The following is an 18,501-nucleotide window of genomic DNA, read 5'->3' as shown; positions in this document are numbered from 1 at the left end:
ATACATTCTTATAAATTGTTGAGACATATACATATTATCGTAGAACACCAATGTAACAAATTGTAGTGTAAGAGTAGATTATTGTGAATTAAGTATTATACTTTGATATAGTTTTGTATAACTTAATTCAAATATCCTGTGGTATATGTGTTTTCTAAGCCAGATGTTAACTGTTAAGTCATATATGTGACAAGATGGATGAAGTTACTTATCTAGTATTTTGACTCCTGTATATAGAATTTTTAACAACATTTTTCTCTACATATCTTATTAAAACTAAAATCTGTTAACTATGCAATTGAAAATCTCCAAGCAGATGATTTCAAATCAAGTTGATGAATGGGCTTAAAATATTTTTTATGGTAGCGGATTCTGCAATATTACAATTATTTTTAGTCATTTAAATAATATCAGTTATCACAAATTACTTTCAAGATGCCTTTTTTGTATCGAATGTCGTCATAATTGGCAATGTACAATATTTTCTACTCACAATTGGTTACTATATAAATTACACAAAACTGCAAAATTTAAATAATTTTTAAATTGTGTAAAGTGGTTAAAATTTTATTGTTAACAATATTATTGTCCACTCAGTTTGCAAGCGCAACACTTTGATGTCATAATGGTGGCGTGCTTAACAGGTAAGATATAAAATGGCGTTTTTGGTCGTCCGCTTGTGCTTTGTTCAGTTATTCGTAATAAACCATGTGTATAAACTATAAAGTGCTTTTAATGACAACAATATTATTATATTAAATAACCAATACTGAATTTATTAACATCGACGCAAGAAAAGAAGAAGCTTTCCACTAGTTGTTTCTTGGGACAAATGGGAAATTAAACTGGTATGAATTTTTACGAAGAAATGAAATGAAAATAATCAGAAACGTAAATATAAAAGGTCAGTCTCATATTTACTGTAAACTAATTTTGCTTTGTATGATACTGATTGTCTGTTTTTATCAGTATAATTACAACTGTCCATTTTTGTGTTGTAAAAATATAAATTTGCATTAATATGTAGATAAGTAATTGATGAACATATAATCTAATATGTAACTAATATTTCAAATTAAATTGAATAACATATCAATTTTTGGTTTTCAGCATTTAACCGAGAAACTAAAAAGCTTCCTACCACTTTGAAAGTTCCTTAGTACAAATAAAAAACTAAACTGGCATGTCATTTTATGAGGTAATGATATGAAATGATTCAGAAATGTAAATATATAAGGTCATTCTCACATTTACTATAAACAAATTTTGCAACAGTATCATACCGATTGTGTTTTTTAAAGCACCATTACAATTGTTCAGTTTTGTATTATAAAAACATAAATTTCCATTAATATGTAGATAAGTAAATAATGAACATATAATCTAATGTATAACTAACTAATGTATAAAATTAAATTGAATAACTTATATCAATTTTTGGTTTTTAGCATTTAACCAAGAAACTAAAATGCTTCCTACCAAGTTGAAGGTTCCTTAGTACAAATGAAAAACTAAATTAGCATATCATTTTATTAGGAAATTATATGAAATGAGTCAGAAATGTAATTATATATGGTAGGCTTTACATTTGCTATAAACAAATTTTCCATAGTATCAAACCGATTGTGCGTTTTAAAAGCACAATTACAATTGTTCAGTTTTGTATTGTAAAAATATAAATTTTCATTTATATATGGTTAAGTAAAGGTGTTTTTTCTGTTTTAAATGTTGTCATAATTGGTATCAATATACAATATTTTTCACTCACAATAAGTTAGTATATAAACTATAATACTATATTTTTTAACTTAACTATTATCTAATATTATTTTAATAAATTGGATAACTAATTTCAATTTGTTTTCAGCATTTAACCAAGAAAAAACTGTCCATCAAGTTTTAAACTGTCATGTTATTTTATGAGGAAAGGAAATGAAATGAATCAGAAAGGTAAATATAAAAGGTCAGTTTCATATTTTCTATAAACTAATTTTACATATTATCATACCGATTGTGTGTTTTTATAAGTACAATTACAACTGTTCAATCTTGTATTGTGAAAATATTAATTTTCATTAATATGTGGATAAACAAATATTCAGTATATAGTCTAATTTAAATTTAAAAAATTAAATTTTATTTTATCATGCTAAAAGATACCTTACAAATTTTAACTGTTCGAAATTGTTGTGTATGTGTTTAGTATAAATATGTATGCTGGACAATTATTTTTGGCTATTTAAATAAGTTACTTCCAAGGTATCTTTTCTGTGTAAATGTTGTCATAATTGGTATCAATCTACAATATTTGTCACACATAATAAGTTAGAATATAAATTATATTATACTATATTTTTAACTTAACTATTATACAAAATTATTTTAATAAATTGAATAACTAATATGTTTTCAGCATTTAACCAAAAAACTAAAAAACTTCCCACCAAGTTTTAACTTCCTTAGGACAAATAAAAAATTAAACTGACATTTTATTTTATGAAAAAAGGAAATGAAATGAATCAGAAATGTAAATATAAAAGGTCAGTCTCACATTTACTATAAACTAATTTTACATAGTACATACTGGTTGTGTGTTTTTAAAAGTACAATTACAACCATTTAGTTTTGTATTGTAAAAATATAAATTTTCATTAATATATGGATAATATAATATAATATAAATGTTGGACATATAGATAATAAATTTTATCTTATTGTACTTAAAGTTGTCTTACAAATTTAATCTGTTCACAATTGTTGTGCAAGTGTTTAATTTAAATATGCATGGTGGGTAATTATTTTTGGCTATTTAAATACGATCATTTATCACCTATCTTTTCTGTTTTAAATATTGTCACAATTGGTATCAATCTACAGGAACTAATTCCAACAAACGTTGACCAATAAGCCCGAACAACTAAATATATATATATATATATATATATATATGAAAACTATGGTCACAAATGCCTCAACCTTTACAATCTACAATATTTTTCTCTCACAATAATTTAGTGTATTATTCTGTATTTTTTAACCTAAATGTAACTTGAAATTTTAGCAAGAGAGAAAATTAAATGAATTAGAAACACAAATATAAAAGGTCAGTTTCACATTTACTATTAACTTATTTTGTCTATTATTATACTGATCGTGTGTTTTAAGAAGTGCAATTACGATCGTCCAGATTCGTATTGTAGAAATAAATTTTGATTAATATATGGATATTTAAACCAATATTACAAATTTTTACTCTAGATATAAATTATAATATATTTTTTCAATTTATCTATTATATAAATGATAGATTAGCGACAGCTAATCTGTTAGTTTGATTAAAAAAATTCACAATAATACGTTTTATTACAACAAACGTACATTAACTCTCGACATCTAAAGCTTTCTTAAAAACTGCCCTGATTATTAAATGAAAACAAATCTTTCAGATTTGTTTACGAAACAAAATAGTCTAAATAGATGTGAGCCCGTCGCATTGGTCCATCGGTGAAAACGATGACGTAAACTAACATAAATAATTAATATTGATTTTTGGTTTTAGCATTGGGCTAAGAAATTAAAAAGCTTTCCATCAAGTTGAAAGTTTCTGAAAACAAATGAAATGAATCAGAAACGCAACTTAGATTTTGCTCATTATTATGCTGATTGTGTGTTTTTAAAAATACAATTTAAATGACTATTTATAATTTTTTAAGCTTAATATTTTAAATTTTATAATTTCGTTTGAATTTTATTTTTTTTAATATTGTAATTTTAATTCGTTTAGAAAATTGATTATCTATAATTTTAATCGAAAAAAATTGTAATATGAAAATATGTAGAGCAACTGTTTTAGTAAAATTGTGTATCCCTTTTAAGTATTTTAACTGTCATAATAATTTCCATATTAATTAGAGTTGAACTTGCTCCGGGGTCAAGTTTTTTAAAAGGTTATTTGCCACAAACCATATTTTGATATCCCTTTTTACAGACTTCACTCAAAAATAGATATGTTCAACTTTTTTATTTCAAACTGAATAATTGAATTTAAAATTTTTCTGAAAAGTGCTTTCAGCTTAAAATTCTCAAACTACGCTACGAATATATATTTCAAATTTGTCTAGTTCAAACCATATTTGGTGATTTTTGTTTATATAATCAATTAAATTTGGCTTAAAATTATAAATTTTCAAATTTGTTTCAAACATTATTTGATGAAATTTGATGATTTTTGTTTATATAGTTAAATGATGTTGTTCCATTTTTATCTTTATTTTCGTAGTTGAAGTTGAAAATTTTACTCATTTAAAATTTTCTTACATTGGGTAATGCAGATATGTTTTTAACAAATTTTGATATATTTTTCAACTAATATGAATTTTTTCAAAGATTTTTCAATGATTTTTGACTTAAAATTGTAAAATTACAAAGTAAAATTTGTCTTATTTTACTTTGTAATTGTACAAAATTTTACATTAATTTCTATAAATTGTTTAGTTACTCAAGTACATTTATTTAAAGCGGTATATTAATTAATTTCTATGAATTGTTAAGTTAAAATACTAAATAAAACTGAAAATGTCTAAATTAATATTTAGTTTACCATAAAAAGTTTATTTATGCTTCTTTTAATATTACTAGTAACTATAATAATATATTTAATTAAAATTAATCATCTTAAAATATTGTAACAAATTATACTCAGCTACTAAGAACTAAACGGTTCTAAAGTTTTCAGTGTTTTTTTAGTAAATTTGAAAACAATAATTAAAATTTCTTTTTTTATTTTTAATATTAATTTTTGATACACCATTTTTGAATTAAGACATTCTCTCTACAGTCACTTTCTTTTTAAACATTTAGGAGTCATAATTGTAACTTGAAGAGAGTTTGTTATAGTCATGAGATTTCAGGTTGTCTTTAACTCATGTTATCACTCCTCTCCAGAATCACACAGAGATTTAAAATTGGTTAAAAATTGTTACTTGTGTATCTATTCCAAAACGTTTTGTTAACTACTTAAAATTTTGAAGATAATTTAGCAAATTGAAATATATCAATAAGTATATAGTTACAATATTCTCTAACTGTGATCTTTTTGTGTTTCAGATATTAGGATCACTTACTCGGAAACCACTCATCGAGTTTTACTTTCTTCAGCCACTCGAACCAATTGATTACGTCAATCTCCTAGCACAGCAAAATAATAGGAGATCTCGGGTTCGAACTCTTAGAACATTAATAAAGTCTGTATTAATTTGGATATTGACATAAGGACGAGTTGCTGCCCCAGTTGTGGACTTTCATAAGTAATTTTATATATTTAGTTTGCAAATTTGTAACAATGTAATTTATTTATTCAATAGTACATATCCACTTGTGTACTTGTTCATTTGTCTCAACTAAGGTTTATAACCTGCTGCTCTTTGAACATTGGAGTTGATGAATTGACAATTATAACAAGTATATAAAGGATGAATTTAATTTAAAATATAATTGATAAAGGTTATCTGACACAGTTGTTATGGTTTATATATCTCTTAAGTGTCAATTGGATTTAAGATATTTTCTATTTATCTTAATAAGGATTCAGGAGTTCCTTTTTAATATAATTTCGGTGTAACACTCATTATTGCCTTGTATGTAGTTATTTTACTTCTTTTTTATCCTATTTATTATGTTTATTACTGACTTCGAAATTTCCTCTTTTCGATTTCGCTTTGGAAACGTTAGTGTTGGGGTGTTTAATCGATCGTCTCTTGAGCATAGAGTTGTTACTTCCTCATGGGGTAATAATGTATGACCGATTGCACATAATTAGTTTTTGTTTCGTTCTTTGCTAAACAAAGTGTAATTGCTTTTGCTTTTCCTGCTATAGTATAGGCCCATTTGTTATCTCCTCCGGTCTGAATAAATTTGTTGACTTCTTCAGTTTTGTCCTCATACTCTTATTTCTAGTATATAATGACGTATCGACGTCATACTATTCTTAATTATTGTATTTTTGGTTTAATACCAGGCAACCAAAAAAGTTCGTGTAGTTTTGAAGGTTTAAAAATAACACAAAAATGGGTTAAACTTTATTCTGAAAAATAATCATCCTCGGAAAATGTTACATGTTCCCTTCTAGACACAAGATCATATATCATATTTTTGTAAAAATCTTGCTTTTGGAAATTGAAGAAGTGTATCATTCAAAACAACTCTATTTTCAAATCGCCGATTCCGCATGTGGTTGTCCGAGACCAAAACCAGGTGGTAGTCACCTGTGGCAAGGTCTGGTGAGTACGGAAGGTGATATAGAACTTCCCATGGTAGTCGCGCTATAATTTTGTGTGTGATTCTTGTTGTGTGTGGTCTTGCCTTGTCCTGTTGGAATATCTTAAGTCTATAGTATAATCGCCCTTTTTGTAGTGTTCGTCGCTAAGACTACTTTCCCTAGTTATGCAAGTAATAATACATGACTCAGACATACATCTGACCTCATTCACTGGGTAATCCCTTTCATCACTTCTAATTGATATGTGGTAATCACCTATCTGGCCTAAGACTGGCATATTGATCTTAGATGTCATTATAGGATAAACAGATTTATCGTAGTCTTTTAGTTTATGTACTGATTTGGATAAATCTTCAGTCATTAATCTGTTATTGTTATTGGTATTTCACCAATGATTAATTCTTATAGTTTATTGATTTTAATACTAGGATTATTCACATTAAACATTTGTAAATTTTCAAATTCCTTTGTAACATATTTTGATGTTTGTTTGCCGAATTTTAGAAACTGATATATAAACATTGACAGGCTTTCCCACATCAACCGTAGTCCATCTATACAATGTGCATTCAGTTTTATGCCAACACAATTCATCAGATCCAACAGTAGAAGCTTGACAGCCATAACCGGTGATTTGTGTGGTATTGTTAATTGTTATTTTTTTGTATAAAATTTGCTGCACTCGCCAGAACCTTTACAAGACCAAAATGACTATTGGCTGTTGAAATTTTGGTATTTACTAATTTACTATTTTCCATAGACCGTTTTTCACATCTTTTAGGTTGTTGGAGTTTCATTTTAATGTTTTACTTATTGAAACTCCAACAAAACTGGTTTCAAGTTTGAGTTTGAACAACTTCACCACTTTATATAACTTTACAAACTTTACAATAATAAAAATATTTGTTATTTGGGTCTTTCTCTATGCAAGATCCTACTTCTTACAGCCAATCGTTATTAAATTTAACGAACTTTTTATTAGAATTACTAGAATTAGAACTAATTTCGGTCATAATTCTTTCTAAAAATTTAAAAAATTAAACCTATTTTAAAATCTCAAGATATAAACAAATGGGAAGATCCAATACTATGTGAAATAAAATAATAAAAAAAAAATAGAAATGCAGAACAAATAACGAGAATTGTGTGACTACCCGGTGGAAGATTTGGTGCGGACGTCCACTGGAGTTTCAGCAATGTCACGGTTAGAATAGGCATTTCTACCTTCGTGATAAAGGCATTGGATTTTGTGTTTGGATCCACTAAGGGATTTGATGACTTTCCAAACACGTCGGGGGTGGGTTTCGGCATCGCCGAGGAATTCATCGTAGGAGCTACTTCAAATTTCAGTTAGGCGAGTTTTTAACTGCCTTTGGAGGTAGTTTAGATGTTTTGCCGCAGGGTCACGGGTTCGTTGCCACCTACGTCGGGCTTTATTTTTGCGCCGTAGAAGTTTTACAGCGTCTTGGGGAAGGTTTTTAGGGAATTGGGTGGGCTTCTTATAGAAAGTGGCCTGGTTCATTTTGGACAGAATATCATCCATAAGTTTTATGACCTCGCTATCGAGTTCTCGGGAGGAGCGAATAACGCTGCAGGAAATCTCTGATTCCTTGAGGAGAAAACAGAGTTTGAGCCAATCCATAGCACGAATACTCACTTCCTAGGTAATAAAATTACCAGATTTAGTGAGAATCGTTGGATTGTGATCGGAGGAGAGTTCAGGTGTTGTGGAAACTTCAACAACCTGAGTGAGGCCATTGCACAAGAAAATGCTAAGGATATCTGGCCTTTGGTTATGGGGGTGTGGGAAGTGATTGGGAGAGTCTGGGAGCTCGATAGCGAAGTCATGGTTCATGGAGAGTCGCTGGAGACGTCTGCCATTGGCGTTGGTATAGAGACAATTCCAAGCTTCGGGTTTCGAATTGAAATCACCAGCTGGAATGACTTCGTATCCCGGTTGGAATAACGAAGTAAGATTAAGGTTTTTAATGTTTACTTTCGGAGGAACGTAAACAGAAAATATACGGGTAGGGTTACCCGAATTGGGGGTTAGTTCTATACCAACTGCTTCACCCAGGAAGTCAGAAATATCTGCTTACCTCGAAGCACAGTGGAAATAAGAATGAGAGAGCGAGTCAGGGCGCTCAGGCTATTTAAAGGGTGCCCACGCACATCTGGTTACACGCACTTCTTAACATCATAAATGTCTGCCTCCAAAGAAAGTATTTCCACATCTGGTAAGCCTTCTCGGTATTAGAAAGCTAAACCAAAAAAAGAACATTTGTTGTGTGGAAATTCTCTCAGTAATCTAAACGGATTCGGTTCCATTTGGCGAGCCTTCCCGGAATACAAAGTTCAAAATATTATCATCAAAATATTACGGATATTAAATCAATCAAATAAACGCTAAAGAAGGCAGTAAACACTACAGTGGAATCTTTCAGTTTGTAACAAACAAACCCTGCCAAATTTTGTAAAGCGTCGTTTTCAAGCTTATTGAGCTCCGCGCTTAAAATAGCCCTTTCCTCAATAGAATCTGTTGATTCTTCTGATTACATTTTTAGTTTCTGAATTAGTGGTCCACTAAGAGGAATATCTGGGGTATCATCAGATTCTGCGTTAGAAAATTCCGAATATACTCCTTCTTTTTTTCCTAAAATAAAAGACCTCAATCTATATTTAAATTCTAGAGGACTTGGATGGTCATGAAGGCCACTTTTCGCTCTGATCACTCCAAAAAAGTTTTCTATAACGTCTTGATTATTCGCCTTGTTAACAAATACTCTACGTTAAAACGACGTTTTAACGATCTTTCAAGAACATTTGTAAAACTGAATTCGACAGCAAAATACCTAAAAAATACATGCTTGTTATTATAATAAAAATATATTGTAATTTAATTTTCTTTACCTTTTTGAAATGGAAATTTTGTTCTACTACCAATGATGTAGAGACTGCCGGATATGGAAAACTCCTTTTTAAATTAAGTCTATATGCTCTAGGGCCAGCAGCATACATCGATATAGCACTTGAAATTTCATTTACTGACTACTTTATTCTTTTTTGGCTATTCATTTTTTTAATTTGATTTTCACTAAAAACCCGTTTAATTGCAGCAAGTTGTTTTTTAAGTTGTTCATTTTCAAGTGCGGGGTCATCTAAGTTTTTCCATGTTTCGTTCGTTTGAACACTAAAATTTTTAACACATAAGCAAATGATAAAAAATATCGCAACATAGAAATTATACTTTATAGAAAAATCATTACCCCTTTTCAAAAGTATATTGGGCCCTACTTAACCGTCTGTCTGTTTCGAGGTGGTGTTGAAGCCTTTTGATCAACACTCGGTCAAATAGTTTTCCCAGGGTGGAAAGTATGCAGATAGGCCTTTGCTATCCATCCTGCAATGGCGACAGACATCGTTGGTCCTGGGTTGTGTGCAGTTGCGTCCGATGTGACTTACCTCCTGGCAGTTAAAGCATCGTCTGGGATTCGAGACGGTTAGTAGTCTTGGATCAGGATCATCGGTTGTCCTCCAAGTAGGATACGTCCTACTTGGTCTACGAACGCGGAGTCCCTTCGTTCTTGGCGCATTTCTGCGCTTAGGCTAGACAATCCGCTGTGATATATCTCGATTCGTACCTTGTATTGCATTCAGAATCCCCTCCTCAAGTTCCTCGAATCGATTCTCCTAGAGACCGATTTGGCTTTGGGTCTCCTCTCAAACTAGCTGCTCTATTTCGTTGTGGATCCGCCGATCCTCGACCTGGTTTAACAGTTCTCGCCTCATTTCAAGCTCTCCGACCTCTTCTACGTGGATGTCCAGCACGTTTGTTGATTCAGACAGGTTACTTTCGGCCGTACATCTGGTCTGTTTTCTCGACGCCATTTTGTCTTGGGTGGTTCGGTACAACTTTTCACACAACTCACTCACAAATAACGTTTCACAATTCTGCGGGTGTATCCCACTTCTGATATGTTAAACGAGGGTTTCATGAAATGATATGATAGTCCGGGTAAAAGTGGCATCCCTTTCGGCGTGTCTGCGTCAGTAGTATAACTAACGTGGTTCTGTGTCAATGGATGGACACATGACATTCGAAGTGATCACGAGTGACATTACAGACCGCAAAGAAGTGTGTTCTTTGGTGAAGAAGCTGAAGAGCAATTGTCAACAATGACCAGAAGGTTCGAAGGAAGACAAAGAGAAAGAAGGACTAAAATGTCCTTTGAGTCCTTGCGCAGCGTCCCTAAAGTCAATTAGTGCCTTTTTGGCAAAGCCGTTTGTACTCTCATCCCAAATCCCTAAATAGCGCCGTTTTGGCAACCCCGACATATAGTGGTACCCATTTGGCAAAGCCGTTTGACTTTTTCTTTTAATTAACCCAATTTCTGATATTTTTTTCATCATTTAATCACTCAAATTGTTAATGTTGAACCACGTAGCATTTAAATTCTTTCAAAAATTCTTAATTAAATGAATCAATTATGATAACCTGTATCGTTTAACGTTGAATTCACTCTAAAATAATAATCAAACCACTAACTTTGTCTTGTATAAGAGAATATTTTTCCGTTAATTGTGCAAATACTGCAAATTTTTTTTTGTTAATAGAGAATTTTTCGTCATCAATTAGGACATCATAGAGGCTCGTTATTATGAAGGCATTACACACGAGGATGATTTTATCCCCAGTGCAGGCTTCATTAAGAGAAGTTGCTTTGTATACTAAGACTTCATTGGTTTGCAGCTGGTACCTGATTGGTTGTTTGATGTATGCTGTTAGACAATCTTCTGGTTTGACGAGTGAACATTTGGAAAATATCTCTTCCTTGCAAATAAACTCTTTAGTTCCTTGGTAGCAATTCTTAAGCCATTTGTCGTTAAAATAATATTTTGTCGGTGTAATAATCATAACATAGTCAGCAGAAGGGAAGGATAGAAATTGGGATAATGTGTAACTTTATTTTGTGAGAATAGGAACTTTTAGAATTATTGAGATTGTCTGATCCGAAATAATTACAGTAGTTTTTGAATTTTCGATAATTTCATAAGGGTGTCGTTCAGAAACTGGAAGTTGTTCTTTTGAGTAAAGTGTCATCAATGACGATTCTATTGAAATAATTTCATCGAGTTCAAAAATTTCTACGTTACTGTATCCCAATCGTGAAAATGAAATAGTACGAAAAAACATTTCAATGAAATTTTGTAAATGATTATAATTTTGAATTAACAATTGAATTCTTGGCAATTCATCAAAATCGTCTCGGTATTCTGATCAAATATTTTTGTAAATATTATTAAATGTCTGAACAATTTTGTTATATCGATCAGTGGTTTCTTCAGCAAGGAGAACAAGACTGTTACCCTGATTTTTCAAGTTATTGTTGGTATTCTTCAATGTTTCAAATTTTGTGTTAATTAAATCCAGTTCTGATTGATCTAGGTTACCAGTAACAAATTTAATTGTGGAACCAAGTGCATTGATTAAACCTCTTTGATTTCTATTTTTTGATAATTTTTGAAACGAATTTCTTAGATTTTGGAGAACTTGATCGTCAAGTAAATTTAAAAATTGTGAATTGGTATTGGCAGCGGAAATATTAGAAATGCTGTCTTCGATAGTGGAAGTGTTGAACAGTGTAATAATCTTATAAAAATGTTTTATTTGTCTTTATTGTCCGATTTTTTCTTCATAGTAACCGTTACTTTAAAGACATTTGCTGTGTAGGGCTTGAGTTTGAAGAGCTACCAGTAGCAGAATCCTGTAACAAGGTGTTTTTGTTACGAATTTTTACATATTTTTTATCAGTTTCAGTATTTTTACCAATTAATTCAACGACAAGAGGAGAAAAAGGTGAGTTGCTTTGTTTCTGGCGTTGTTTTTATAATTTACGGTTAAAGGTTTATCAGAATTAATTTGGGAAGAATAATCTAAAGGAACATCGTTTCTACTTTTGTTAATTTTTTCAAGACGGTTTGTTGTCTTTTCTCGAGTCCAACCATATACGTTTTTCAACATAGTCCTCGTATATAGCAGAGTAGGTATCTATTTCAATTAATTTTTCATATGGGCCGTATAATAGTGTAAAAGGGGCGTAATTTGTGGAAGAGTGGATTGATTGGTTATAAATGGTTACTGCGGTGATGACAAGATCTTTCAACGATTCTCGTTGATTTATTTCGTGAAGGATATTTAATTTTTCGATGAGAGTACTATGAAATCTTTCAATAGGAGAATTTGAGGTGGAATTTCTAATAGTGGTAATGTGATGTTCAATTTTATGTAAATTTAAAAATTCGTTAAATAAGCGACTAGTAAGTTCGGTTCCTGCGTCAGATGTGATTTTTTAGGGATAGTTATGGTGGGAGAAAAAATGCCTTAGTTTTCGTAAAATTGCAAGTGATCTTGCAAAATATAACATTGTAAATATTTGGTGAAGGAATCAAATATTGTTAAATAAAATTTACTTTATAAAAGAAAATATCGATGTGTAAATTTTGGAATGGTTTATGTGAAATTAATGGACCTTGAAAGGGGTATTTAGGGTGTCTTCTCTCGTATTTATTTTTTAAACATACAGGACATGAATTGATAAATTTAGTTATTTCGTTCTTTAAATTTGGCCAGTAATAAGTTTGTGATAAGTGTGGGTATATTTCGTTTATACCATTATGCGAATTTTTATGATAATTTGATATTATAATTTCTTGATCTTCTAATTTGGTAATTGTCCATAATATAACTTGGCCGGAATCGATATATGTTTCGCATGAATCAGGTGCATTTCCCTTAAAGGTGTCGTCTTCGAAGCAATGACCGTGAGAATAGAAATAGTAATTTTCAATGTTGTAAGCATTTTGCCTATAATTATTATTGGGAACATTGATGGTTGGAGTGGACATTGGGGTTGGTCTAAAATTTGGATTAGAATATTTGGCAGTTTGGATTGACATTAGTGTCGAAAAATTAGATTTATTTTGGAAAGAATTTTTGTTTTGTGAAGGTCCGATTTGTCGGTAACTGTTTTTGAGGGATGGGTTTATTAATTTTTCTGAAAGGTTTGGGATTATTAAAATTTGAATGAAGAGGTTTTGAAGGTCCGGGTAGATTTAAATTATAATTTTGGAGTACATGGTTCTGAGACTGAACTGTGCCGTTTGTTTTATTCCTTTCCAAGTTTCGTAGAGTTCTACTAAACGCTTCTTCATTCTCGAATTCAGAACAACGCGACAGACATTCTTCTAAACTCTTACATGTACTATATTTTAATAAATCCCGATAGGGTTGAGAAATCCCTACTTTAAAAGTAAGCAGAGCTTTTTGTTGGAAAATAATTTTAATACGAATAACATTTGCAATACTGCAAGTTGTTAACTCTCTTTCTATAGTAGATTCAGATCTACGGTCGCCAAATTTTCTAAGAAGTTCGGTACGAATTTTTCTCCAAGTACCAAATGAATTTCGAATAGAGTTGTCGAGTTTGTTTGCAGTTATGAACAACTTTGGAGGTCCGCGAATTTTATTTAAAACATAAAGGATTGTAATTGGATATTTGAACACATTGCAAAGGTACCATGGAATAGTTCGACAATTTTGTCCACGGCGATAATAAAGTCACTAAGGGATGCTTCACCATCATAAATTGGAATAACTTTACAAAATTGTTCTAATTGGTTATCAGAAATTTAGGGAATTGCGGTATTTTCATGAGACATATTTAAATTAGTCGTTTCAACTTCACGATTGGTAATACGAGTATTTTGCAGTGAATTAATTAACTGTTCAATTTCTGAATCAGTTAATTCCGATAAAATAATTTCGTCTTAATTTTTTGACATAAAAAGGCGTAAATATAAAGATAAAAATTAAACAATTAGAAATAAAGAGGGTGCAAAAAGAACCACTTGATTAATAGTAGAACGTTGTTCATCCTCAATTGGCTCGGGGGACAAAAAAACGAATGAATTTCAGTCGAAATCGAAGTTGTCCAATGAATCTTCAGGTGGTCCAACGGCAGACTGACGACAGGTGACTTCCTCTTAGTTACGAATTGGTTCAGATTCACCACAAGTTGTAGAAACAAGCGGAAAATTTAGATGATTTCCGTTGATGAATCTTGTTCAGTAGATACTTTAACTGATTTATTACACTAATCGTTGATACAATTAGATTGTTACAGTTTAACAAATAAAAGTCAAGTGCTGGTGTTACTGCTGCCGTGTTTGACGTAAGTTCGGTACGTCCGGTTGTCTTGGGTAAAATGCCTAGTCAGCGGATGTAACTAGGTATATCATCCAGTTCATCTTCCATTATCGTCTTTTGCGATTTTCCTCTCACGTAAATCGTATTGTACGATTTCAATATGTTGCACAAAATTTCAGCAATTTATATTCAACATGCTCCTTGGAATAAATTAAACCCAGTCTCTTTTCCTGAGGGTTAATCCTTTTCTTATTGTTTGTCGATGACAAATTGTAAGCCACCGGCGGTTTTATCAAGTAATGATTCGTTTGATTACCGTTACTAACTGTTACTTCTTTCGGATAAAAAGTACAAACCCCACGATCACTCAACAAATTCAAACCGTGGAGATTAACTACGACAGTCGCATTTTGTATTTCTACTGAAAACAAACCGAATTGTTTTCAAAATTTAAGCTGAACCGTCTCTATCTACGACAAGTTGCGCACAATTTCACTGAATGGTATGTGCTCAACAATACAGTCATGACATTCAATGTCTATTTTCACCTCTACGGTGCTCGCCTGTAAAAGTTTCGCCGCGAACAATCTATTACGAATATAGCGTGATTTTTGAACGTTACATAATACAACAGGGGATGCTTAGGGAGCGAATAATCATTTTTAAAATTGTTTTTAAATTCTGTCTAGTTGTAATGTGCTTCGGTAAAATAATTTTTGGAAAAATCGAGTTGCATACGTTCCACCGGATAGTAATCACCGTTTAAGGTTATTCGAACATCGGACAAATCAATGTTATCAAAGTACCCAAAGGATCCTTCTTGGACACACCTCAAAGACAAAATACAAGTTGTCGATTTGAAGTATAAATCAACACTGAGTACAATATTATATAAAATGAACAAATACATAATTACAAAAAAGCTGAATTAACAGTTCACACAATACAGAAGTTAAAATGCAAACGTAATACGAATCAATATATAAACAGGATGAAAGATGATTGTACTGGACGATGACCCGACATCCGTAACACACTGTCGCCCAACTTGAATCCATTTGATTTGGGGCCATATAAAAGCTTTCATTTTATTTGTCCTCTAAAGCTCCTTGATAGCCGTATTTTTCTCTCCAGGCTCTGGTGTTCAGCCTTGATCAGATTTCCATCTGTAGTATGTTTTATTTCCGCAGTTAGTAAGTCCGTAGTTAAACAATTCAAACATCTTGACATTGTTAATTTGGTGTAAAAAAATAATTCAATTGTTTTTTTAGTTTGCAGACATATTTAAAACACAATACATATCTGTTAATGTTGGTACATTTATCTATCCAAGTAGTTATTCTGTATACAGATAATATTATAATCAACATTTTTCAGTTAATCTTGATGTTAAGAAGTATGATAGATTATTGTTGTTTTTGTGTTAATAGTTTTTCAGTTGATTCGCGTATTATTTATAAAATAAAACATTTTCTTGTTTTCTTTTTAATATTTAATTTTAACTGGCTAAATATATTTTGCGATGAAACTGAACTAGTTGTTTTTCCAGCCAGAGTAAATTCAAACAATTATGTGGATGTCCTTAACAACGGCGGAACTGCATCCTTTATATTTCGGTACAGTTTGTCACAAATATATATTAGTCAAATCATCTTTCTTTTGGATTTATTTAACTAAAAATATTTATTACAATAATAACATATATATATATATATATATATATATATATATATAAATACCTTAAATTATTGCAAAGCTCAAATATCTTTCAAATGTAACTTCAAAGATGCTCTGCTTTTTCTTTTTAATATATCAAACAACTATAATTAAAAGACGTTTACTATTGCTGTTTTTTATTTCAGGGCAAATTTAAATTCAATTTAAAATGAGAACAAATAATTAGAATAATGAAATTTTTATAATAAATAAGTTTTCTTAAATTGAAATAATGAATTTGTTTAAAACATTTTAGTTTTTTAAATAATTATTTCAATAAAATTATTTAACAGTTCTATTTTTAAATTAGTATGTAATATCAACTAAATTGAGAATTTCTTTGTTTAAAATGTTGAAATGTAAATTAAACATACATTTTAAAAATATATTTTAAAGAACATGTAAAGCATTTTCTTTCCACAATCAAATAAAGAATAGGTATTGACCTCCAACAATTCACGTTGTAGCTGACGTAAATTCCACGAGCGGCATTATGACATCACGTTCGGGAATTTGTCTTCCAGATATATCTCTGCCATTGTAGAGTAAACAACTTGTTTACGCCGAGTTTCTTTTGCTTTTTCGGAACATTACCGTTACTTTCTGCATGGTTACTGCCTTTTAGGCTAATTTGGCATTAATTTACTTTACCTAATCACCGATTAGTCATCCAATTTATTATTTCGTCTGTTCGTAAACAACTTGTTTTCGGGCAGTCTTTCAGCAACTCCAACCAATCTCCTGGTTCTTGGGCAACATGCCCAAGAAAAAGGAAATTATAAGTGCCCAAAGGGACACTATTGCGGCCCTTGAGGCCAAAATAGTGGCCCAAAATGCACAAATCCAGGCGCTTTTCGCCGAACTTCGTTCGGTGAAGGATTCCATCACCGGCCAACCATCGGCCGGTACCCAGGCGGCTGCCCACCCCCCAGCTGCCGCCCCCAAGCCTACCACCGCCCCCCAATCCCAAAAACAGCACTCCAGTAGTGGCACCCAAGCCCGCTGCTAACCCCAAGCCCGCCACCGCCCCCAAGGGCAACCAACCGCCTCCCAATCCTAAAATCACCAAACCAGCTGATTATTCCAAACCCGTTGCCCCCTCCAAGGCCAACCAACCCCTCCCAACCCCCAAACCTGGCGCATCCGCCAATTCCTCCAATTCTGCCGTTCCCCCAAGGAACACCAAACCGACGGCCAAGAAGGCGAAAGTTTTCAGGCCACTAACATCGTCGGACTCGGAATCCGAGATGTCGATCGATCCCCCAACTCCAGCGGCTCCTCGTGCCCCTCCCGTCCCCGTTCCCGCGCGTAAGCGCAAAAATCATGCATCCTCCGCCTCTTCGACGGAATTCTCTGATTCCAAGAGCAACAACTCTCGGAACGAGGTTTCCGTCGAGAAGACAGTCCCTATCCATGTGCGCGACCACTCTGTATGGCCCGCACTCCAAAAAAAGCTCACCGGTGGTGACTTCCGCTACCGGCAAGCTAAGAACACCTCCCTGGGCGTTCGGATCATCCCCGAACGCGTCCAGGACCACCGTGCCATTACCAAACTTCTCGAAAAGAGAAGCATCCCTTACAACACCCACCAATTGCCCGAAGATAAGCAACTCGTTGCTATCATTCGCGGCGTTAATCAGGCCGTGTCTGAGGACCAGGTTCGATCCGAACTGCATCGAATGCGCCGTGGCGAAAACATTTGGCCACTAATCTTCGACGTCCACGTCGTTGCGGGCCTCTCCGTAACGGTGGAAGCGAAGAGAAGGTCCACCGTCGTTCCACAGTGTGGCCGATGCTTAAAGTTTGGCCAAACAAACTACTACTGTTTCGCCGACTTCGTGTGCAGCTTCTGCGCACACGGACACATTTCTGCGGAATGCCGCAAGAAATCTGTGGACGGCGCCAAGCCGCGATGTGCCAACTGTAGCGGCGAACACCGTGCCACATATCGTGGGTGCTCGAAGGCACCCAAACCCAAAAACTCCCCGGCCCCCAAAAAGGCCACCCCAACCCCCCGAGCAGCCAAACCGGTGACACCTGGAGTCTCGTACGCCCAGGCGGCCACCGCCGCTCCGCAACCTGCTCCTCAGGTCGTGCCGGCTCCACCGGCCGCCCCCACGCCCCCGACCGCCCCATCCACTCCCAACAATGTTTCCCTTGATTCGATCCAGCACTTCGTGCTGGTCGTTCAGCCACTACTGGTGCAATTGGCAACGGCACTTCAGCCGTTTGACGCCCCCCCTCCGCCCAAGTGACTCGTAATGTCTAAGTCACTAAAGATTCTCTCCTGGAACGCTAGAAG

The 18,501-nt window shown here is 33.2% G+C and overlaps 1 protein-coding gene and 1 long non-coding RNA gene across 8 annotated transcripts in view; one reads left to right on the top strand and one right to left on the bottom strand.

Moving 5' to 3' along the window:
* The window catches only part of LOC126265729 (uncharacterized), a 177,561-nt gene that overhangs the window by 96,788 nt on the left and 62,272 nt on the right, over positions 1 to 18,501 (bottom strand). The gene's annotated exons all lie outside the window — the stretch shown is intronic.
* LOC126265746 (uncharacterized) lies at positions 657 to 5,353 on the top strand. Of its 7 annotated transcripts, none has more exons than XR_007548211.1 (6): positions 657 to 904; positions 1,111 to 1,198; positions 1,449 to 1,575; positions 1,868 to 1,950; positions 2,414 to 2,540; positions 5,107 to 5,353. It is a non-coding gene; the product is annotated as an uncharacterized LOC126265746 (long non-coding RNA). The 7 variants fall into 7 exon arrangements; XR_007548210.1 differs by having other exon boundaries at positions 1,868 to 1,963; XR_007548213.1 differs by lacking the exon at positions 1,449 to 1,575.

This window comes from Aethina tumida, chromosome 5, assembly GCF_024364675.1.
Source record: "Aethina tumida isolate Nest 87 chromosome 5, icAetTumi1.1, whole genome shotgun sequence".
NCBI lineage: Eukaryota > Metazoa > Arthropoda > Insecta > Coleoptera > Nitidulidae > Aethina > Aethina tumida.
Note: the sequence above shows the minus strand (reverse complement) of the source record. Positions and strands in the feature narration are given on the sequence as shown.